Source organism: Choloepus didactylus, chromosome 3 (genome assembly GCF_015220235.1).
Source record: "Choloepus didactylus isolate mChoDid1 chromosome 3, mChoDid1.pri, whole genome shotgun sequence".
In the NCBI taxonomy this organism is placed as follows: Eukaryota; Metazoa; Chordata; class Mammalia; order Pilosa; family Megalonychidae; genus Choloepus; species Choloepus didactylus.
This window is the reverse complement of record NC_051309.1, coordinates 44,399,346-44,424,442: the sequence shown is the minus strand read 5'-3', so window position 1 is coordinate 44,424,442 and position 25,097 is coordinate 44,399,346. Positions and strand designations below refer to the sequence as shown.

General features: G+C 39.2%; 1 protein-coding gene across 14 annotated transcripts in view; it reads left to right on the top strand.

Annotated features, from left to right (window-relative positions):
* APBB2 (amyloid beta precursor protein binding family B member 2) overlaps window positions 1-25,097 on the top strand; it is a 447,074-nt gene that overhangs the window by 51,020 nt on the left and 370,957 nt on the right. Inside the window, exon 1 of one of the 14 annotated variants that reach the window (XM_037829655.1) lies at window positions 24,633-24,731. The exons of the other annotated variants lie outside the window; for them this stretch is intronic. The gene's annotated coding sequence lies outside the window, so the exon portion shown is untranslated. Of the gene's footprint in view, window positions 1-24,632; window positions 24,732-25,097 lie in introns of those variants that run through there. 14 annotated transcript variants of the gene reach the window in all.

Genomic DNA, 25,097 nt, shown 5'->3' with positions numbered 1-25,097 from the left:
TTTAGATTGTATTTTTCTGTTGTCTAGGCATCTGGTTTCCTTGGTTACCTCAGTCAGATTTTCCCAGACCAGAACAGGTTCAGGTCTCAGAATGGGTTATATAGTCAGGGTGTATCTTAGAGGAATGACAGATTTTCCTATGAGGTTTCTAGTCGCTGTACTTTTCCTAACCTGCCCAGCAGGTGGCAGCTGTCAGCCTGTCACTCCTAACTGGTGTAAGGAGGTGTGGCCTCCTTAGTTTTTGTTTTGGCTGTTTTCCCCCAGGGTCTGGTTCTGAAGGGAAAGCTGGGCACCACCTCCTTACTCTCAGGGAAGATATACCCCCTAGGGACTTATCTGCATTTGCATAGTCTCTCTGACTCTGTTATCTCCACCCCTGTCTGGGTCAGAGCACTGCAAACTGAAAATGGCTGTGGCTCTCTCTTCTGAGCACCTCAAGGTTGAAAGAGAGAAAAAAGGAAAGAAAGCCCCCTTTTGGAGCCAGCACACAGCTCCACAGTTTCACTTGTCAGCCAGAGGTAACACCTGGTCTTCTGGGCTCCCCCTCCCAGTACAGATGAGTCTTCTGGTTCTTTAAGGTCAGTCATCACTAAAAGCCTCTGTCTGCTTGTTGGGAGTTTGTAGCTTGTATTCATCAGTCCATGTTTGTTAATTAAAACCCCAGCTGGACCTCAGCTGAGCTATATTGGCTCGCTGGGAGATTGCTGTGCTGCTGTCTACCACAGCGAGGTTTTTAGCAAAGCCTGCTGTGGGGGGTGAGGGGAGGGGAGCTCCCAGCTTGGATCCGCAGTTTTTACTTACTGATTTTATGCTGTGATCCCAGGCATTCCTCCCAATTCAGGCTGGTGTATGATGTGTGGACAGTCACGTTTGTCCCCCAGCAGTTGTTCCAGGTTATTTACTAGTTGTTCCTTGTTGTTAGTTAGTTGTTCCAGGGGGACTAACTAGCTTCCACTCCTCTCTATGCCTCCATCTTAGATCTCTAAGATAAATTGTTAAAATAAAAATATCAGCAAACATTTATTTATATGGGTTCTTTTACGTGCCAGATGGTGTTCTAAGTACTTTATATATATTAATGCATATAGACTCCTAGTTACCATATGAGATGTTTAGTCTACATTATCCAACCTTAATTTCCTTTCACAGATTAGGAAACAAAGTTGCCGTGGTTATACAGCTAATAAGTGAAACTTGAACCCAGGCCAGCTAGTTCCAGCCTGTGTTCTTAGTCCCTGCATTATCACCTTTTCATTTAAATTACCAAGAATTAATTTAACACTCTCTAGGAGAAGATAATCTCTTTGTATTTCCTTCTTCCTGTTTTAAAAAAGAAATTTTTATTAATTAGAAAATTTGGAAAAAAAATTTATTTTAAAGCAAAATAGTTTTAAAAGTGGTTTTATGCATTTTGCAATGAAACATTATAGAAGGTTGGTAATCACTGACATTGCTTTCTGGGCTACATATCTCCCCATTTTTTCCTTTGTGTCATAACCAGAATGACTCTCAGTTGTCAGTGAGTGTCCAAATCTGTTCACGTTGGTAGATCTTATGTTTGCCTGCCTGTGTTTCATTGCCCATAAAAGCTTCAATTCCAGTATCCAATGTGTTTTTAGATCTAGGGCTGTAGCATTTTAGCTTGGGTGGTAGGCCTATACTCAAGCTGACCACAGATAGGAATCCGGGATTAAAGCCAGCCACTTCCACAGGGCAGCGATGCTTAGTTTAATTATTGGTAGAGCCAGAGAGCAGAACCAGGAACAGCAGCCCAGTGTCCCCACCACATCCTTGTACATTTCCATGCCTTTTTTCCCCCCATATTATTTCCATTCTATTGTAAAATAATTGACAGTGAAATTTGTATTAATTTAGCTAAGTTCCTATGCTGTGAAGTGGGAGTAGGACACGCTCTGACTGTTAGTTCAGTATGAGTTTCTGTTCAGATTATTTCAATTTAGATATTAATGAGAAAATTTTCCCCATAATTTTAGTTTTTGTCAACCCAGAATACTTTATTAAATTGAACCTTCCTGTGTTAATTTCCCTCATCACAATATTATGCTTTTCATTTGTTTCACTTATTTTTCTTGACACTTGTTGGGGAAATATAATTAAAAACAAAATCTTCCAACCCAGAAAACCTCTCCACAAAGGTAGAAGAGAAAGAAAAACCATTTTATCATTGAATAAGCATTAAACCAGAATGTGATGCATCATAGGCAATCCACTAAAGAGATTGCAAAGACAAAGCTCACCCTTTTATGTAGTTAATTGGATACAACCCATTGCATACATAGCCTCAAGATATTCCTCGTATCTTTAGGTTTACAATTTGGAGGCAGGATTCCCCTTCAAGTTCTGCTCATCTCTTCCCTGGAAACTTCGATATTGGGGGGAAACCTTCCTTGATTACATTTCAAAGAAATGGCTGCCGTCCTTGAGGAGACATTCTTGAGTGGTGAAATTTGTAAGAGGCTTATGTAACCTTTTACATACATTTCACATTTACATTTATTTTAAAAGGACTAAGAGAGAGAATTTACAACCACAGGTTTTCTAAAGTCTTTTCTCATATTTTCTACAGGGAGAATTAAGCCTTTCTTATTTTTAAATTTGTAGTTGAAATTACACACTAAATTAAACTTTAATCCTGAGCTATGGGCCAATGTGGATAAGTTATAAAAAGTCTGAATTCAGAATTAAACTAAATCTGTGGCTTTGGATTAGTTGGGTTTAAGGCTCAGAATCACTGACATTTTTTGTAGTGATAGTAAGTATCTTATAAAGGATCTTTTATATATTACTTTTTGATTCTGTTTTGTTTCCTGACCTTTGGGCTCTGCTAGAAAATGCTGTTTTCTATCTAGTTGTAGCCCAGTTTGTCCCAAAGGACTCTGCTTTAATTTGGTCAATGCTGTTAACTGTTAAAAGGTACATCCTCTGCATGTATTGGGTGTGGATATAATGTTATGATAAAGAGACATATGCCTTGCATTTTCACAAATGGTTTCATTTTCTTTGGTTGGTTAGAATCTCATTTTGGACTCCTTATGCTTTCTGTCACTAGTGTGAGTTCTTTGTATACATATGTTTTGTTCCTATTTTATTGTCTACCTGTATGTCTCTTAATAGAGCAGGCATTTTAAATTTAGGGTTGGGCTCCTTGAGTGAATTTAGAGGGCCAGAATCTCTTGGAACTGTGTGTAGAATGTTTTTACAGTGTAAGTTCTCTTATCTGGGACTTTCATGACCAACAGCTGGTTGGTTGATCGAAAACATTATTTAAAGTAGAGAAATGTAAAAAATGTTAAGATCATATCTTAAATGTTTTATTTAAAATTCAGACAAATATATATTCATTTATTAATTTTGTTAATTTCTGAATTGTTAATTTTTTGACTTGATAAGTGGTATGCATGTTGTCCTTTGTAGGTAATTGTAACTATGGTTTTCAGTTTGGGTTGTTTTCGGGTGTTACAAAAACTTTCATACACTTGTGAATTATCTGAGTGCAGAATCCTTCCATGTTTTGGTGATTTACTTCCCAATCCTTTACCATTTCTTCCTCACACCTGATGTAATAGTGATTTCTTTAGTGTCTCACTTTTATCAAGTTATTCCAAAATATTCAAATATTCAAGTTCACTTTCATAGAAACATTAATTTTTCTGAACTCATTTAGATGTTTATATACAATTTAACTAATTTGTACTTATATACAGTTAAGCTAAATTGAGTAACAAAAACAACTGATCCTAGGGAAGGATATAGCTTGATTGTTGGAGCAGATCACTGTTTCTCAACCTATATGTGGTGAAGATCAGTCTTTTTTACTTCCAATCTGTCATGGATCTGTTCTTTCATAAAGTACAATAAAAATTGAATTGCTGTAGTAGAAAAATGAAATGAAGGAAAAAAGTAATTAAAAAAACACAAAACACAAACCCTAATTTTTTTATTAGAATCAATAGAAGTAAAATTACATTTCAGTAAATATTATCAGAATAAACATAATATAGGAAAAACAGGGAAAAATTACAAAAACCACATGTTCATTGAAAGCATATATCCAAGCAATCACATAAGGAATTGCTACTCTTGTCACTGTCATATTCCATATATTACTTGTGAAATGGTGATTCCATATATTAAACAATTATATGCATACCTTGAAGAAACTCCATATATATCAATATTTAAAGTTTTTGATGTCACAAATGAACTTGCTTCTTTATTGTTAACCTGTCTGCTCTAGACTGGGTTGGTATCAGCTTGTCTCAGGGATAATGTATGTTGTATATCTAAACTGCGTCTAGTTTTGTTTCAATAACACTCATAGTATAGGAAATGGTCTTACAGAGGGATGTTGATGAGAGTGAGAGATTTTAAAGCAATTCCAGCAAGCTCAGGATATTAATTTTTAACTTATCCAGAATGAAGCTAGTGAGGCTATATTTTCAAAATTCATCTTTACTCCTTCCTCTGTAGTGCAGTCCAACAATTTATCCTTTCACCTTATGGTGAAATTTAAATTATCTTTCAGTGGAAGAAGTGGATTCCAATGTTAATACTTTTGGATTAAGTTGGCAAACTGACCTTAAAATATCACTTGTGGTAATGTGGTGTTATGGCATTTGACTAGTGAGCAGGTGGTGCCATATGCAACTCACATTGCAAGGTAAACAGCACTAGAACTGGTCAATAAGAGGAGCCCTCTATTCATGGACTTGGACGTTGCAGTGTTTCTAATGGCTATACATGTTTCCAAATGCTCACTCTCCATTTTTGTACCTTCCTTACTGGCAAATGCTAACAAGTAGTTTGCAGACTCGCAGCAGTCTGTAGACCACTCTTTGAGCAGCCCTGCATTCAAGTGGAATCTCCATTTGGTGATTTCCTATTGCTCTGCAAGCATGAGTCTTTATGTTCTATAGAGGGAGTGAAACGTGCTGGTTAATTTGGCAAGGTGCTTCTTTGAAGTTACTGATATGTAGCAGGAATGGTTCTAGTAGAGATAACTATCCTGCTTAAAAGTATGCATGTGCTCTTTAAGATGCATTTACAGGTTTTTTTTTTTGTCCCCTTATCTAGGAATTTATGGCTTCTGTGGTTTATGGTCTCATACAGATGTATATGTATGTATGTATGTGTGTTTGCATGCGTTATGTTTATCCCATGAACATGAGGATAGGATCATGCTTTTGTCTATCTTTGAATTACTCACAGGACTAGCACCAGGTTTTGCAAATAGCTGCTAGGTATTGCTATGTATATTATATAAGTTCCAGAGCCAGGTTCTCTATAGTGTAGTTTTCTTCTAAGACACCAAGGCATTCTTGAACCCGCAAGCTTCTCCCTGGTCAAAAGGAATCGTCCAACTATCCTTTTTCAGTAGACGGCTCCTTCTTCCTTTTGCCTGAGTATATTGCCTGGGCTGGGAGAATTTAGCTGCTGTTACAGTGAAAGTTACCCTGAAAAAGGTAGGTAATTTGGGGGTTTCAGCCCTCCATTTTTTATCTTTTAACTAAATTAAAATTTTAGATGATAATTCTTCTACAAAGAAGGACTCCTTGGTATAGCTGAGACTTATCCTGCTTTTATTATTTTGTAATTGAGATAGAAGCCAGCTTTTCATGTTGGTAAAGCAAATGAAATTTTAACCGTAGTTGAAATTCATTTTCATGAAGGTTATTAGTAGTCTTTGGAAAAAAAGGACCAAATGTCCTTGTAGTGGTAATAACCAGGATTTTGAAAGGGAAAGCAACAGTGAAGGCTGTAGGAGGAAACGATATATACTGATGATGAGCATAGATTTGTCTGAGAGTAAAACATGTAGTGTGTTAATTTTAGAAGCATTTCCTTTCTCGATGTTATACCTTGCAATTTGAAGTTTTTCAGTATCCTGAAATGAGCTGACTTGACAGTCAAAAATTATCATTGAAAAAATGACAACTTGGCATCTTTTTGCCAGGCTTTTTTTCCCCCCTTCCAGGTGAAAGAAAAAGCACTGGCAAATTTCGAGTGTATTTAGAGCAAAGTCTTTTTTATGTAATTCTAATAGCTATCACCTATTGAGTGTTTTTCCATATCCACACATTTGACATACTTTATTTAGTCCTTGGAATAAGCTGAGGTAGGATCATCCACCTCTATTGTACTAAGTACAAAGTATACTAAGCACTGGTAGTTTGCAAACCAGACTTAGTCCCTGCACTCTGGAGGCTCCTAATCTAAAGGGTGAGACAAAGAGCCTTACATATGTAATTAGAAATGGTGTTAGATACTATGAAGATGAATGACAGGGTACCATGAAAATGTAAAATAGAGGGTGCTGTTCTACTCCTCAAGGTTGGTCAGGGAGGCTTTTCTTGATTAAGTGATACTTAAGATGAATCCGAAATAAATACTGATATGTGGAAGTCAGCTAGGCTGAAGGAGGAGGATGGATGGGAAGACACTCTGTGGAGGACAGTTTGCAGGAAGGCTCCCATCAGGGCTGATTCAGGGACTGTCGTGAGCAAGGGGCAGGGATCCTGGATGAGGGGCCAGGGTCAGGCTGTGGGGTCACAACCAGGATTTTGGTCTTTATTTTAACAGTAATAGGAAACGATTGAAGGGTTTTAAGTAGGGTAGAGGCATGGATAAATTTATGTTTTGTAAGGATCAATTTTGGGTCACTGGGGATACAGGTCTTCATGGTGCCTTACGAAAGGGTTACTCAACTCAGACCATCCACTAAGCCTTTGCTGAGTTGCGTATGAGTTGGACCCTTGGCTATTTTATTCCCCATAATCCTGTTTATTCAACAAGATTCAAAGTTTGCTTCTGAGATCTTGCCCTGCTTTACAAGCTGACTTGACCTTAAGTGCATTCTTTTTGTTGGAGCTGTCTGTGCTCTTTGCAAAAAGCTGTGGGACAGTGACAGTCTACGGGGGTTACAGGCTTGCAGAATGGCTACTGGTCAGGGCCTTCTGGGCCAGTAGCTCTTTATCACTGTAGTTCAGGACCTGGCTCTCAGTTTTGATAGCTTAGAAAATGAATTCTTTTCTTAGCACACCTAAAAAGTGATTGGATTCTGGGGAATCACAAGAGAATCATGTAAACGAAGATGCCCAATAGCTAACATTAGAATAAAGAGAAGACTCAAGCTGGAAAGAGGTGCAGGCAGATGTTCTGGAGGCAAACCTATCAGGGAAGCCAGGTAAGAATCTGACATGATGTGTTTTTTAGATCTTCATAGTGGCCATCTCTGCACACCTGCCAGGGAATCTGATATTTTAGACAACTGGACATTATTAGATATTGTACAGGCTAACATATTCTTGCTGTTTGGGCTCCCTACTTGTTGGTCCACATCCTTCCTTGTACACTTTTAATTTTTTACTGTTTTTAACTTTTCATTTTGAAATAATTTCAAGCTTTCAAAAAAGTTACAAAAATAGTACAGGACTCGGGCAAGATGGCGGCATAGAGAGGAGTGGAAGCTAAGTAGTCCCCCTGGAACAACTACAAAAAACCAGAAACAACTAGTAAATAATCCAGAATAACTGCGGGGGGACAAACGAGACCATCCATTCATCATACACCAACCTGAATTGGGAGGAATGCCCGAGAACACAGCATAAAATCTGTAAGTAAAACCTGCGGAACCAGGTCGGGAGACCCCCTCCCCCGTAGCCCGAGCTGCAGAGCCGCGTGGTGCCACAGAGAAGCTCTCTCCCAGCAAGCGAATACAGCTCAGCTGAGCTCCAACTGGGGTTTTAAGTAGCGTGTGTGAACTGCTCACTACAGGTACGCAGCCCCAAAAAACAGACAGAGGCTTTGGGTGACGACTGACCTGGGAGAGCCGGAGGGTTGCCTTGGACTGGGTCTGAAGGGGACTATCTGTTTCTTTTTTGGCTCAGTGGAGAAAGCCCCAGTCATTTTCAGTTTCCAGGGCTGTAACTCTGGGAAGGGTGGAGACAGCACAAGCAGAGAGTGAGACCATTGAAATGCTAATGACCTCCACCTGAGGGGTCTGTCTTCTCTAGGAGGAAAGGGGTGGGGCCCTTTCCATTCAGAACCAGACCCCAGAGCCTGGGGGAACACGGCCATACCTCCTCACACCAGTCAAGAATTATAGGCTAACAGGCGTCACCTGCTGGGCAGAAAAGCACAGTGACCCGAGGCATCAAAGGGTGGAGCAATTTTCTAAGACACACCCTCAGGGAAACCAGATACTGAATATTTCTTCCCTCTGGGACCTGAGCCTGTTCTGGTCTGGGAAAACCTGATTTGGATAACCAAGGAAACCATGCCTAGACAACAGAAAATTACACCCTACACTAAGAAAAACAAAGTTATGGCCCAGTCAAAGGAACAAACGTACACTTCAACTGAGATACAGGAATTTAAACAACTAATGCTAAATCAATTAAAAAAGTTTAGAGAGGATATTGCAAAAGAGATAGAGGCTGTAAAGGAAGCACTGGACATGTATACGGCAGAAATCAAAAGTTCAAAAAACCTACTAGTAGAATCTATGGAAATGAAAGGCACAACACAAGAGATGAAAGACACAATGGAAACACACAACAGCAGATCTCAAGAGGCAGAAGAAAACACTCAGGAACTAGAGAACAAAACACCTGAAAGCCTACACGCAAAGGAGCAGATGGAGAAAAGAATGAAAAAATATGAGCAACGTCTCCGGGAACTCAAGGATGAAACAAAGTACAATAATGTACGTATCATTGGTGTCCCAGAAGGAGAAGAGAAGGGAAAGGGGGCAGAAGCAATAATAGAGGAAATAATTAATGAAAATTTCCCATCTCTTATGAAAGACATAAAATTACGGATCCAAGAAGCGCAGCCTACTCCAAACAGAAGAGATATGAATAGGCCTACGCCAAGACACTTAATAATCAGATTATCAAATGTCAAAGACAAAGAGAGAATCCTGAAAGCAGCAAGAGAAAAGCAATCCATTACATACAAAGGAAGCTTAATAAGACTATGTGCGGATCTCTCAGCAGAAACCATGGAGGCAAGAAGGAAGTGGTGTGATATATTTAAGATACTGAAAGAGAAAAACCACCAACCAAGAATCCTGTATCCAGCAAAGCTGTCCTTCAAATATGAGGGAGAGCTCCAAATATTTTCTGACAAACAGACAATGAGAGACTTTGTGAACAAGACACCTGCCCTACAGGAAATACTAAAGGGAGCACTACAGGGTGACAGAAGACAGGAGTGTGTGGTTTGGAACACAATTTTGGGAGATGGTAGCACAACAATGTAAGTACACTGAACAAAGGTAACTATGAATATGGTTGAGAGAGGAAGATGGGGAGCATGTGAGACACCACAAGAAAGGAGGAAAGATAACGACTGGGACTGTGTAACTTGATGAAATCTAGAGTATTCAACAATTGTGATAAAATGTACAAATATGTTCTTTTACGAGGGAGAACAAGCAAATGTCAACCTTGCAAGGTGTTAAAAATGGGGAGGCATTGGGGGAGGGATGCAATCAGCATAAACTAGAGACTGTAACTAATAGAATCATTGTATTATGCTTCCTTTAATGTAACAAAGGTGATATACCAAGGTGAATGCAGATAAGAGGGGGGGATAGGGGAGGCATGTTAGACACTTGACATTGGTGGTATTGTCTGATTCTTTATTCTACTTTGATTTAAGGTTATTTTTCCTTTTGCTGCTTCCTAGCTGTCATTTTTTTTGTTTCCTCTTTCTTTTGCCTCTTTACCTTCTTTGACTCTCCCTCCTGCCTTGTGGAAGAAATGTAGATGCTCTTGCTTAGTATGAGCAGAATGGTCAATTAGGATGAACTTAAATGTTTGGAAATGAACAGGGGTGTTGGTAGCAAGATGTGAGAATAACTAACAGCGCTGAATGGGATGTGAATGAGGTGGAAAGGGGAAGCTCAGAGTCATATATGTCACCAGAAGGAAAGTTGGAGGTCAAAAGATGGAAATGTATAAAACTGAATCCTATGGTGGGTAATGTCCATGATCAACTGTACAAATACTAGAAATCACTTCATGAACCAGAACAAATGTATGACAATACAATTAGAAGTTAATAATAGAGGGGCATATAGGGAAGAACTATATACCTATTACAAACTATATACTACAGTTAGTAGTATTTCAACATTTTTTCATAAACAGTAACAAACGTACTATATCAATACTAGGAGTCAACAATTGAGGGGGATTGGTTTAGGGATAGGGGAGGTTTAGAGTTTCCTTTTCTTTTTTTCTTTTTTCATCTTTCACTTTATTTCTTGTCTGGAGTAATGAAAAGTTTCTAAAAATTGAACAAAAATTAAGTGTGATGGATGCACAGCTGTATGAGGGTACCCAGGGGCAAGTGATTGTACACTTTGGATCTTTGGATAATTGTATGGTATCTGAACAATCTCAATAAAAATGAAAAAAAAAAAAATCCTAAAAAAAAAAAAATAGTACAAAGAATTCCTTTATACACTTCACCCAGATTTTTAAAATGTTAACATCTTACATAAGCACTGTCCAATTACCCAGATCAGGAAATTAACACTGATACGATACTGTCATCTAGAGACCTTATGCAAATTTCACCAGTTAATGTCCCATTAATGTTCTTTTTCTTGTTTAGTATCCAATCCAGGATTGGATGTTGCATTTAGTTATCAGCTTTTCTTAGTCTTCCTTAATATAGACCAATGCTTCATTCTTTCTTTGTCTTTCATAGCCTTGACACTTCTAAAAGTACTGGCCACTTATTTTGTAGACAGACTGCTTCTAACTTTGGGTTTGCTGTTTGTTTTCTCTGATTATTATGAAATTGATGTTGTGTCCTTCTTAGGGCGTCGTGTCACCCGTCTCTGTTTTTAACTGTAATTTACTGATTCTTTTTTCTAAATATCTGTGATATAGTTGACTAGGTTCAAGTTCTCAAGCTCGAGATAATGTTGACGTCTGAGACTATGTCTGGGAACATCATAGCTTGAGAAATATGAAATTAAGAGTTAAATGCCATTTTAAGGGAACTTGCTGCCAGTGTGCTTATAAATGCAGATGTAAGATTTGGGATTACATGGCTATAATAAGTTTGGCATCTGGGTGGCCTAGGATATGTTTGTATTATATATTAATTTTTAAAATCATAAAAAAATAAGAACAAGAAATAGAAAGTTTCAGAATCTCAGACCCCTGGGGAAAATGGCCCTGAACCCTAGTTAGGAAAATCTCAGAGGAGGCTGTGGTGGTCATCTTGGCTAGGTTATGGTGTCTGGTTGTTTGGTCAAGCAAGCATTGGCCTGATGCATGTTAGTGAGGCTATCTTGTGGATTTAAATCATTAGTCAGTTGATTGCTTCTATGGCTGGTGACATCTATAATCAGCAAAGATTGATTTTAGCAATGACTGGAATCTCCTCATCCAATCAGCTTAAGCCTTAAAGGGAAAACGGGATTGCAGCGTTTAGAAAAAATTTGTCATTACTTTAGCCAGCCTGATTTTCCTGGGGAATGCATTGTCACCTTTATCAGAGTTCCCAACCTGTAGCTTCTCCTGGGGAATTCATCACCATTGAGCTCCCAGCTTGCAGCCTGCCTCACGGAATTCAGACTTGCCTGTCCCCATGGTCTGTGAGCCAATTCCTATAATAAATCTCATAATGTTTTCACACACACACACACACACACACACACACACACACACACACACACCCCTCCTCTCAGTTGTTTCTCTAGAGAACCCTGACTAATACAGAGTACGACTTTACACATGCTAATTACCTTTCTTCCAGAGACTGCACCATCTTGACCAGGGATTTGGGAGACCCCAGCCTTCAACTTATGGTTTAAGATGAATACTTAGCCCATAACCTACGCACCTCACTCGTTCTACATTGACTTTCTATTAGAGTAACCTCACTCTGTTTTAGAATTGTCTACCTGCGACAATCCAAGTAGCAGATTAAAAAAACAGTAATGAAACTAGTCCGTGTTTTTCTTATCAAAGTTCGTTCTTTCCCAACTCCTTCCATTTCTAGATTTTATCTTTACTTTTTAAACCCACAATAATACTTTCTTTCCCTTTTTTTCCTATTCATTTTTGGCACTTCTGCCTGGTAAAATACTATAAAAATAAATCAGCTAAATTTTAGCATAAATACAATGAAAGCCAGTAGTTGAAATGATTGCAATTTGGAAAATGTTAAATGGAGGCACTTTGGAAGAAAGATCTCACCGTATCACAAACTGCTGCTTGAAATAACTCATGTTTTTTTCTCACTTCTAAGTTGTAATTTTTTCAATTCTCCTTTTGGAAGTTTCAGTATGCAAAGCTTTGACAACAGTGAATCACTACCCACTGTGTGACATTTGCTTAAAAGATAATTCATTTGGCTCAAAATTGGTGGTTACTGAAATGGGTGAAACAATGAAATGTTTGCATGCCTTCCTTATTTAAAGGAAGGAAACCCTTCAAGGTGGCCCTTTACTTGCAGGACTGTGAAAAACTTTTATCTGATTATACATCATTGAATGGATTTTTTTTTTCCTCTCTTGAATTTCATGTAGAGGTTTATGTAATGTTTGGAATTCTCACCTTAGAGAATGCTGCCTGTACAGTGTTTTACCTCCATCTTTGTCCTCTCCTTCACCTTACTTTCTTTGGGCTGGTAGTTAGTTCATTTCCTGTATCGGCTAGAATAGTTTTAATTGTAAATGGCAGACAATTCAACTCAATGAGGCTTAAGCAACAATGGGAATTTACTGGTTCACCTAACTGAAAGTAGAGATTACCAGTCAGGCTTTGGGTACAGTTCAATCAGGGCCGTGGTTTAGATGTTTAAACTAGTGCTTTTCAAGATTTCTGGGGGCGGGAGATATTTAAAAGAAAAAATATTCTAAACCAACGTAGACCAATATTTTTGTAACATATAATACAAACAAATTACTGGAAAAATGTAATAAAAAAACACAAATATAAGCCCTGGTGTTTTAATGACTATATTCAACAGATTTAAAATTGTTCTGTCAAATTGCTATAAATGCTTGTAAACATGCTTATTCTGAATTTCTGTCTTGATCTTGTTATAGACTGTTAATAGTTTGAGGAAACACTGTTTTAGATGCTGTCCTCTTGTGCCAGTGTCTTTTTTTCGTTTGGTTTTCCTCAGAGTGGCAAAAGGGCTGCCAGTAGCTTCCAGAATATTGTGTCTTTGTTCATATGTAGGTGGAGAATTTTTCCAAGTATTGAGCGTAAGTATTGAGCCTCATACTGTTTGGAGCAGCTCAAGGCCCTTCAGTCTGATCAGAGGAAAGCCATTGGCTCCTTGCTCAGAGTTTGTGTCCATTCATTCTCCATTAACTCTTGGAAGGAATAGGGTCCTGGGGGTGGAGGAGCAGCGGGTGTCAGCCTTAGCTAAGCCTTATGGCCAATATACAATGCTGAGGAGGCTGCTGCAGTACTAAATGAACATACTAATAACCACCACCTGTATGGTGCTTTATACTTAGAGCCACTTGTATGATGCTTTACACTTTATGTTTAGTCCTGATAGCATCCTCCAGCTATGAGTTCTGTTGTGACCCTATGGTGTGGTGACGAAACAGTTCAGATAAGTGACTTACCTAATGTTAAAGAGCTAAAAGGTGACTGACCTGGGTTTCTTTGGGTTCCACATTGCAAGTTGTCTGCTAGGTGCATGTCTCATAGACAGCTCAAATGGTCAAATGAAATAAAAACAAATCCAGATTTTTATGAGAGAAGTGATATAGAATCAATGGGTTAGGGAAGTGGTTTCCTACACTGATGGTGAAACTTTCTGCATATGGCTAAAGGGAAAATATACCTCTTATAAAATAAAACAAGTAAAAATCCAGAATTACTCCAAAAAGTTGGACATTTATGTTAACCTTGATGTGTACTTTAATGCTTGGAGTCAATATAGTTCTCTAAAAAATAGCCATGTTTTAAGGGATCACTTAGGAATATTGTTTTTTTTTTTTTTAATTCATTTTTATTGAGATATATTCACATACCATGCAGTCATACAAAGCGTACATTCAGTTGTTCACAGTACCATTATATAGTTTTGTGTTCATCACCAAAATTAATTTTTTAATATTTTCATTACCACACACATAAAAATAATAAGAATAAAAATTAAAGTGAGAAAGAACAATTAAAGTAAAAAAGAACACTAGGTGCCTTTTTTTTTTTTGCCCCCATTTTTTGATTCATCCATCCATACACTGGACAAAGGAGAGTGTGGTCCATATGGCTTTCCCAATCACATTGTCACCCCTCATAAGCTACATTTTTATACAATCGTCTTCAAGATTCATGGGTTCTGGATTGTAGTTTGATAGTTTCAGGTATTTATTACTAGCTATTCCAATTCATTAGAACCTGAAAAGGGTTGTCTATATTATGCATAAGAGTGCCCACCAGAGTGACCTCTCGGCTCCTTTTGGAATCTCTCTGCCACTGAAGCTTATTTCCTTTCACATCCCCGTTTTGGTCAAGAAGATGTTCTCCATCCCACAATGCCAGGTCTAAATTCCTACCCAGAACTCATATTCCACGTTGCCAGGGAGATTCACTCCCCTAGGTCTCAGATCCCACGTAGCGGGGAGGGCAGTGAATTTCACCTGCCAAGTTGCATAGCTAGAGAGAGAGGGCCACATCTGAGCAACAAAGAGCCATTCGGGAGGAGGCTCTTAGGCACAATTATAAGGAATATTCTTAAATTAAAAGAATCAACTTCTAAGTCTTAAGTTTCTGCTGGTTCTGAAAACAACTGGAATATTCTCTCTCGAGTATGTTAAAGCTAGTGAGATAGCGGATTTGAAATCCAGAGAATAAAGTATCTTTTAGTTATTTAAAGGTTATCATGTAAGAAGAAATTATATTGTTTTACTTGTTTCAGGCATTCTATAAATTTTTTTTTTTAAATTGACAGTCATTTTTTTGTTAAAGAGACTTATCACAAAAAGTTTCTGTTAAGCACTTAATTGGATTTACACTGTCTGGTACAAAGAGACACCTCTTAATTAGAAAAATGAGAAATAGTGTGTCTTGGGATCTTCTCTAAATCAGAGGAGCCTTCTCTTGTGCCCTGTGTCAGTCTCTTGGAAATTTGTAGTCCTAAAACTACTGATCAGAATTTGTGTTTACATTCAAATTGGTCATAAATCAGATTGAGAATGTGACATAAACACTGCTGACATTTTATCACAATACAGCCTTTTAAGACTTATCTTTTCTTTACAGTTCATTTCCTTTGTGTTTCACTTCTTGTTTCTGAAACATGAGAGCATGTTTACATTCAATGGTGATTTTATTATAAAGCTTTGAAAGTATATTTGAAGTTTTGGAGTGTAGGTGGTGGTCTCAAATTTTTCAGGTTTAATTTCTTTTTTTTTTCCCATAGAATTAAAATGGAAAACACACTTGTTTAGACTCACATATCCATAGAATGGAGGGCCTCAGGAAAATCAGTACAAGATTTATGATCATATTTAAGGCAGCAAATTGGGCCAGTATTCTCTAGGATCTGGTATATTTAGCTTAAAGTGAAGATATTCAGGATGTCATCACCAATTGTTGACAAGAAGTTTGGGTTGCTACATGCTTATCATCTGAATTGTGTATATATTTTGTTGAAACACTTTAGAAATAATTTCTCAATTCCTCAAGAAAATTGTTGCCTTTCTCAAAGCTACAAATCAGCTTTTAATGTCTTCTCCTCCTCTGCCTTCTGACCATAGGCATTCAGTTGACAAACTGTGTTGCTTCCTCTTTTCCTTGATTATTCCTGTTGGCCCAGTTCAGGACCCCCTCAGATGGATTACTGAAATCCAGAGTGGATTCCCCACCTCTGGTGAATACATTCTCTGTGTTGCTGCTAATTCTTTTTGTGTAATATAGATCTGCTGCTACTCCACTAGTCAAACATGGTTGATGATTCTCAGTTGCTTACAGATTAGGAACACATCCCTTAGCAGGTATTCAGAGACTTGCACAATGTGATCCCTTCCTGATTTACCAGATGCTTCTCCCACAAAATCTTTTGCCCACCAGCTCTGCTGTTATTTTAAAATATGTCAGGAACATTCCCACCTTGTTAACATTTCCCAAGCTGTTTGCTAGGTCACACTGCCTTTTATTCCATATCAGCCTAAGTCTAGCTTAGATCCCACCTCATCCTTGAAACTCTTCTAGAATCTTCCCAGATAGTTCTTATCAGTCTTACTCAAATGAGCATCATGGAGCTTAGCACCCTCATTGGATTGTCTTCCCAGAGATACTTACCTTGGTCTGCCATGGTTCTTGCTCTTATTGACACTCAGTAGATAGTTTGTTGAATTGAATCAGCAATTAAATGGATTTATTCTTTTAAAACAGAGAGAGGGAGAGAGAAAGCAATAAAGCCTAGCACACTTGTGAGCCTAAGCGCACTTCCTTATGCAAGGAAAAATGTAGAACATGCTGCGGAGATAAAATAAAGCTCAGCAAAATCCAGCTGTGGTTTGTTTCAACAAGTAAATTGTTAGAGAAAAGAGAAAGATGAACAGGGGACCTAGAGATTAAAAGAAAATTAAGAATTGGAGTGTATCATCCAGTTACAATGTATGGACTTTATATAGATTCTGATTCAAACAAACTGCAAAAAACATAAGACAATTGGGGAGATTTGAACACTGATCAGATAATTGATGTTTAAGAAATTATTATTAATTTTTTAGGTGTGATAATGCTAATATGATATGCTTTAAAGTAGCCTTTTCTAAAAAATCATGGCAACATATATGTAACAAAATTTGTCACTTTAGCCATTTTTAAGTGTATAATTCAGTGGTGTTAATTACGTCTTCAGTGTTGTGCTCCCATCACCACCATCTGTTACCAAAACTTTTTCATCACCCCGAACAGAAACTCTGTACCGATTAAGGAATATCTCCCCATTCCTTCTCCCCCTTAGCCCCTGGTAATCCCTACTTTGTCTTTATGAATTTGCTTATTCTAGATATTTTCTTTAAGTGGAATCATAATATTTGTCCTTTTGTGTCTATTTTTAAAGTGTCCTTACTTTATCAAGAGAACTTGAAATATTTGCAGATGAAAGAATGTGATATCTGGGATTTACTTCAAAACAAACCAGAGAGGGTAGGAGTGGGTGTAGATGGACATAAAATAAGATGGGTGTGAGTTGAAGCTATTAAGCTATTCTTTCTTCTTTTGTATGTGTTTATAAGTTTCTATAATAAACCGTTAAAAATAGAATAAAATAAACGATCAGACTTGGGTCTTATTTTTAAAGAATTGAGAGAACATTAGAGTGGGATTTGGGAGAGCTGGATTCCAGCCCTGGGCCTCCCTCTGCCTGTATGACTTTGAGCCACTTGATTCTACATTTCTGGGCCCCACAGTCTCTCCCGGGTAAACACGGCATTGGCTGGGTAGGGTCTTGGCTGTCAGTGGTTGCCTGGAGTACTGCACTATTATTGAGAGAGACTTTGAGCCGGGCTCAGGGAGAAAGACTCCAGAATCAAGGAGCAGAGTCTTGGAGGGTCACGGTTTCGTTCAGGCTGTGTATTTGCCATATTATGTCGCCTTGTTTTCCCCAAGGAACCCCACAGCCTTCTGTAATACATGTTGTCAGTTTGAGTTGATATGTTTCAGCCAAAAGTAAAGATGCCTCAGATCATAATTAGTGAGTTGTCTTATCCCCCAAATTCATGCCGCATGTGTGTTGATTAAGAGCTGGGGGCTGGGTTCAGATCCCAGCCCCACCAGAAGCTGCTTCACCTACACAGGTTACTTAACCCACCTTCCTTAGAGGGCGATTAGAGGACTAAATGAGCTACTGCACGCACAGCGCTTTGGACAGTACTTGGTGGTTCAAAGCAGCAGTAAGGGCTCATCAGTGGTGGGGATAACTTTTCATCAGGGTTAAGCTCATTTGTCGTCCTCAGTTTTTTCCTTCCTCCCTCCCTTCAGGCTGGAAGCAACTGGGGGACTCACCGCAGTCTGGGGAGGTGAGAGGGAGACCTGGGGCATCAGGGAAGGGATCAGTGACCAGAATCCCAGCCTTTTGGAGGTCATCCTGCCCCACCCTGCCCTCCCCTTGGATACTTGAGTTGCTGAGGGATTTGCCTGAGGCATCAGAGCCAGGTGTTGTTGGCGGAGCCACGTCTCCAACACTGGCCTCCCGGCTGCTGGTTATGTCTTCTGCAGTATTCAGCTTCCCTGGGCATCCTAACTACTGACTACAGTGCAGTATGGAGAGAAAAATCCTGTCTGTCTGCTTTATCTAATAAAAAAAAAAATCCCTGCTGTGGAGAAAGAATGTCTGGTCAATCTCAGGCATTTGCAGGGCGGGGAGGTGGGAATAAGTGTGGTGTTCTCAGGGCTCTGACTAATCGCATAAGCAGCAGGGCCTCGTCATTTCCTCCCTGATGCCTGGTGATCTCAGGCCCTTGTCCTCCCTGTCCAGGCCGGCAGCACCTGTGAGGCCCGCCACATGATTGCTGTTGTCGGAATCACCTCCCTGTCCCTGCTTTTCATCCTTCAAGTTTCCTAGCGGCATTGTTTCTTTTCCAGCACCCACGAAGGTGCATCCTGTGGGTTATTTATTTATTTAGCCCTTAAGCCTATTGCCTTCCTCCTTAATGTTATTTCTTGATTGCCTTCATTTTCTTTAGAAGCTTCTGTTTATTTTCTATTCATTAAGCTGAGAATAGGTTTATAAGCATCTCTTATTTGTTGCAGGGATGAGACTCCAGTTTATAGATTATCCACATCCCTTTGCTTTTCCTGCAGCTTTGAGGCCACGTCACAGCTCACTAGCATTATATAATAAGGAAAAAAATATCTCCAGGAGACTTGACACATTACATAGTGATTTTAAAGACAAGAGAGCATATAGGCCTTAAAAGTTGAAAGCTATGTTTAATCCTGGTTTTGAGTTTCTGTTCACAAGCTGTGGGTCTTTGGGCAAGTTATTTTTGCCTCTTTCTAACTCAGTTTTTTCACCTGAAAGATAGGAATGATAAAACCCTTTGCCTCTTTCTACTTCAGTTTTCTCATCTGAAAAATGGGGATGATAATACCCATCTCTGTGGGGTTGCTGTGAGATGTATTCCTGGCACCGATTGTGTTTAGTAAATCTTAGCTAATATTCTTGTGGATATTGTGATCTTATTTGAGCCTCATTGTAAGCAGAATTGTTTTGAGGTAGATTGGGTCATTTTCTCCATTTTTTATCTGTCTGATTATTTCTGTTCATTCATCTAATCCCTTCCTCTTCTTCCTTTTGTCTTGTTTAAAAAAAAAAACTGCTTAAGGCTAAGACGTTTCTGTTGTACTGATGTAGCATTGAGTCTTGGTGAGTTTGAGACTTGTCCTAAATCTCTTATCTCAAGGCGGAGCTGCGGGGTACATGGAGGACTCCTTCCTGCATCTTTTAATTTCAACTCTATTCCTAGCTCAGTACAATCCGAGGGAGGGACATGGGGGTGTAGGTGGAGGACATAAAGCTCCTCCTTCAGTCCATTTTCATTGTCCTGCATTTAGAACCATGCCTAGGATTCCTGAGGACTGGTGATAGACCAGCAGGCAGTGTGGTGCAGGGGCAGGCACACCTGTGTCGGAATCTCGGCTTTGCACTGGGACCTCTGAGCGCCTCAGTTTCCTCATCTGAACAGTAACTGTGCCATGAGATAGTCCTGAGGAAAAGGAAATATAACACAGTATAAAGGGCCTGGCATGTTGTAGATGCTTAAGTCGATACTAGCTTCTTTTCCAGTTTAAGATGTTATTTTATTTATTTATTTATTTTTAATTAAATCTTCATTTTATTGAGATATATTCACATACCACACAGTCATACAAAACAAATCGTACATTCGATTGTTCACAGTACCATTACATAGTTGCATCATTATTCATTACCTAAATCAATCCCTGACACCTTCATTAGCACACACACAAAAATAACAAGAATAATAATTAAAGTGAAAAAGAGCAATTGAAGTAAAAAAGAACACTGGGTACCTTTGTTTGTTTGTTTGTTTCCTTCCCCTATTTTTCTACTCATCCATCCATAAACTAGACAAAGGGGAGTGTAGTCCTTATGGCTTTCCCAATCCCATTGTCACCCCTCATAAGCTACATTTTTATACAATTGTCTTCAAGAGTCATGGGTTCTGGGTTGTAGTTTGATAGTTTCAGGTATCCACCACCAGCTACCCCAATTCATTAGAACCTAAAAAGGGTTGTCTAAATTGTGCATAAGAGTGCCCACCAGAGTGACCTCTCGGCTCCTTTTGGAATCTCTCTGCCATTGAAGCTTATTTCATTTCCTTTCACATCCCTCTTTTGGTCAAGAAGATGTTCTCCATCCCACGATGCCGGGTCTGCATTTCTCCCCGGAGTCATATTCCACGTTGCCAGGGAGATTCATTCCCCTGGGTGTCTGATCCCACGTAGCGGGGAGGGCAGTGATTTCACCTTTCAAGTTGGCTTAGGTAGAGAGAGAGGGCCACATCTGAGCAACAAAGAGGCATTCGGGAGGAGGCTCTTAGGCACAATTATAGGGAGGCCTAGCCTCTCCTTTGCAGCAACAGTCTTCCCAAGGGTAAATCCTTGTGGTAGAGGGCTCAGCCCATTAAACCACCAGTCCCCTATGTCTGTGGTCATGTTAACAACCATAAGATGTTATTTTGATGTGTGAAATGAAAGGTGCCTGCTTAAGGAATTTCAGGCAGCAGCAAACAGGTGCAGAGGAATTTTTGTGGGCTCTGGTTTCTTTTAAGCACCCTTGAGCTACCTTCCCAGGAAAGGCTGGCCTGTGCAGTCTTGGGACTTGCTTGTAGCCAGTGTTTCTCACCTCCAGGTGGGTGCTGGAGTGAGATTGCTTTGTCAAAATATACATTCTGGGTTCCAAACTAGACCAACTGCCCAGGCATGTACCTTTCAGAAAAGCTTCCCAAGTACACCCTGATGCCATCCTGGCTTAGAGCCTCTGCTTAAACAAACCACTTCCTAGTGTATTTAAAATGCATTTCAATTTATAGAACTTTAGTTTGGCCATAGCCTCTTACGGATCCAGCAGTGCTTTTCTGAGTAAAGAGTATATATAATCTTGTCGCCTCTGTCACAATGAGAATTGAGGGTAATGATTTCATAATACTACTATTTCTTACTCAAGAGCTTTTATATGTATTAACTCCTTCAGTCCACACAGTTTGCTGCCTTTATTATCCCTCTTCTGCATGATGTGTCCGAGGTCACACAGATAGGATGGGACGTTGCCGGTTTTGAACCTGTGTGGTCTGGCTCTGGAGTCGGTGAATGCCCTGTCCTCTGTGCTCTCTTCTCTCTTCGTTACAGATAGGATTTCCTTTGGGGTCTGTGGTGCATATGTACGGCTGTGGAAATTTGGTAAGAACCAGTATCTTTCTTTTCCACTAACCCTGTAGTTCTACTCTTTGTTTCTTGACATATCCTGCCCAGGTCCAGATTTCCAGAAGATCCGTACATCTGAGCAGTTGTGTGTGCTGATAGGTGGGTTGGGAGTGGTGGTGGAGCAAATTTATGATCTTGGCCTCTCAAATTTGCTCCTTCCAGTCTTCCACCTATTACTTGGAATTAGCTTGTTCCAAGGATGAAAAATTGGAGGTCATTTCTTTGGCTCCATTCAGTATAGCTAAAATAATATAGTAAGCGCTCTTTGAGGGTGGATTGTCCTTTGAGAAAGCCTGAGGCAAATGGCTTTCATTTTATCAGTACTTGTACTAAGGAATGAACAGAGAACAGGGCTCCCAAGGGCGTGTCTCCACGCTGCTTTAACAGGCCTGGTGTTAGAAGGTCTTTTGAGAAGGGCTTTCATGCTGAAGTTCTTTGCAACGTGGATAGCGAGTGGAAAATAGTCTGGGGAATACTTGCTTTAGACCTTTCTGAAAGTTGTAGAGCTCTCAGGCAAATGCAGCAGGTGTGAAACGATAATAAAAATGGCCATTTCTATTGGCCACATGCTCTGCGTTGGGCACTGTTCTGGGTCCTTGAGGACAGCAGCGCTAATCCCCACTCCACCCAGAGGTAGATGTTATTATGGTCCCTGTTTGATAGACTAGGAAACTAACTCAGAAGGGTAAAATGACACGTCCCAAGGTCACCCAGGTTATAAGTGATGCAGCCAAGAGTAGAACCCGTTTCTCACAGTCTCCAGACCCATGTATTTTCCATAATACTTTGTCCTCTCTTCTGTGAAAGAAGACTGTGTACTCAGCTTCACAGTAGACACTGATTTGCAAATAAAAGTTTTATTTCCTAACATGAGGATTTTCTTTAAAATAAAATAAATTCAAATAAAATCTAAGACTGCACTGCTAAATGTACTGAAGTAAAAGAAGTATAAAGAAATGAATGAATGAGTGAATGAATGAATGAAGCTGGAGTGTGATACATAAGACATAGGCTACTCCTCTTTTATACTTTGGAGATTTGATCATTTCTTTTTGAACAAATCCACTGGGGATTTTTTTTTCCTCCTTTGTTAAAAAATGCTACATTATGATACATTACAGTATCTGGACCATAAAGTGGCAATTTGTATTTTTAACTGCATTTAATTTCTGACTTCTTGAATCATGATTTTTTTCCTGAATTAATTCATTTTCTTCCACTGTTACCCACTGTGCCAGTTTGAATGTATTATGTCCCCCCAAAAGCCATTATCTTTGATGTAATCTTGTGTGGGCAGACTTATCAGTGTTAATTAGATTGTAATTCTCTGAATGTTTCCATGGAGATGTGTCCCACCCAACTGTGGGTGATGACTCTGATTGGATAATTTCCATGGAGGTGTTGGCCCGCCCATTCAGAGTGGGTCTGAATTAAGTCAAGGGAGCCATATAAATGAGCTGACAAACAGAAGGAACTCAGCACAGCTGAGAGCGACGTTTTGAAGAGGAGCTACAGCCAAGAGGGACACTTTGAAGAAAGCACAGGACCTGCAGATGAGAGACAGTTTGAAGACGGCTGTTGAAAGCAGACTCTTGCTCCAGAGAAGCTGAGAGAAGACAAATATCCCAAGTGCAACTAAGAGTGACATTTTTGAGGAGCTGCAGCCCAGAGAGGAACATCATGGGAGAAAGCCATTTTAAAGCCAGAACTTTGGAGCAGATGCCAGCCACGTGCCCTCCCAGCTAACAGACGTTTTCTGGACACCATTGGCCATCCTCCAGTGAAGGTACCCAATTGCTGATGTGTTACCTTGGACACTTTATTGCCTCAAGACTGTAACTGTGGAACCAAATAAACCCCCTTTTATAAAAGCCAATCCATCTCTGGTGTTTTGCATTCCAGCAGCATTAGCAAACTAGAACACCTACCCTTGCCTTCTAGATTTTGTTTGCCAATACATTTGGTTTAAGATGGATAATGTATATAATTTTAAAAGTTAAGGTTTCTTTGAAAAAGTCTGAAAAGAATTAATAAAGCCATATCCATCAATTTATGAGCTACTAAAATACAGGGTAAACTTCCCAACAAATGTGGTTGTTATAATACTTACGGTTCCATTTCCAGTTCAGCCATTATAGATGCCCTGAGGAAACAAACACAGGAGGGAAAATAAAACGTGATCATATTAATTATGATTTCACATCTGTTAAATAGGTTTCTAGCTAGAGCTGAAGTTGTTTCTTAATTAAACAAATGTTTCTTGAGGGACTGACATCTGCCAAACCCTGTTCTAACCTGTGACTTGATTTCATCTGTTCTTTGGGTCAAAACTCCATTTCTGCTTTGAGTTGGTTTTAAAATTTCTTAGCAGCAGCTTTTAGTATAATTTATTTGTCCAGAGTTTAGGAATGTGATTCCATAAAAGCCCACCTTTCCACATGCTTGAAGGGTAACACTGTGTCTGACTGTCTAGTCTGTCTGTCTCTCTAGTGTGACTTTGGGTACTTTCGGATTCACTCTTACTCTTCTTCTTTTCCCCTCCTTCTTTTCTTTTTCATACTTGACTGGGTAGAAATAGTACCACAATTTGTGTAAATTTTTTTTAACTAAATAGATCAGTGTTTCTCATCAAGTGGTCCTTAGATCAGCTCTATAATCGCTTGGGGCACTTGTTAAAAATGCATATTCTTGTGCCCCACCCCAGAATCTGAATTTGAGAATTGCTGAAATAGAGTTGCGTGTGTGGTGATTGTGTTATTTTAAACTATAAATAGAATGTTATGTTTCTCTCTTTGCAGATAAAAAGGTAATTTCATTTTTTTTCCCTCAGTTGATGTACTCTGATTTATAAACCAAAAATAATAAACTTCCAAGTAAGAATCCTGTAATTGGATTTCAGTATTTGAGAGACTTTGATTAGATTGTGGATATACTCAAATTATTAACAAATGCTAAATTACTTGATTTCTTTTTTTTTAAATAAAGTTTAATGATAACCAAATTTATTAATTTTATATCCTAATTCAAGCTATTTGTGATTTGAAATGATTCAGATGAGCGAGAGAGTTGGATTGGTCCAAAACTGGGTAGGACTCGGGGTGTGGTCTCTGCAAATTAGCCGTGTGACTACAGGCAGGGCTTTGAAATGCACTGGGCCCTGTGTGCTCTCTGCCCAGTTACAGATTGCTTGGATGTTCAATGACCTCCCCTCCAGTTCTGATTGAGTTGGACACCATGGAAAGAGAACTATGTGGGCAAGTATGTTGGAGAGACAAAGTTTTATATTGCCAGTGGAGCTTTTAAAATGAAATATCTGGAGCTTGAAGGAAATGCAGTTCATAAAAATAATAATATAGAATTAAAAGAAAAATGGGAGTTTCTTGTGCTCATTGAGAAAAACAATGCTGCATTAAAAAAAAAATCCCGGTTATTGAAACGTATCCAGGAAATGTACTTCCTTAAGGCAAAGACTATTCTTTGTTTGACACATTTTCTTTGTTGTACTGTTGTTGTCTGGTACAGAGTGGGTAATGGTAGGAGCTGGGCAGAGCAGGTTTCTGGTTGTCCTGCGTATTGGAAAATACCTCTGTTGGGGAAAAGAAACAAAGCATCCTGCCTTAAAAG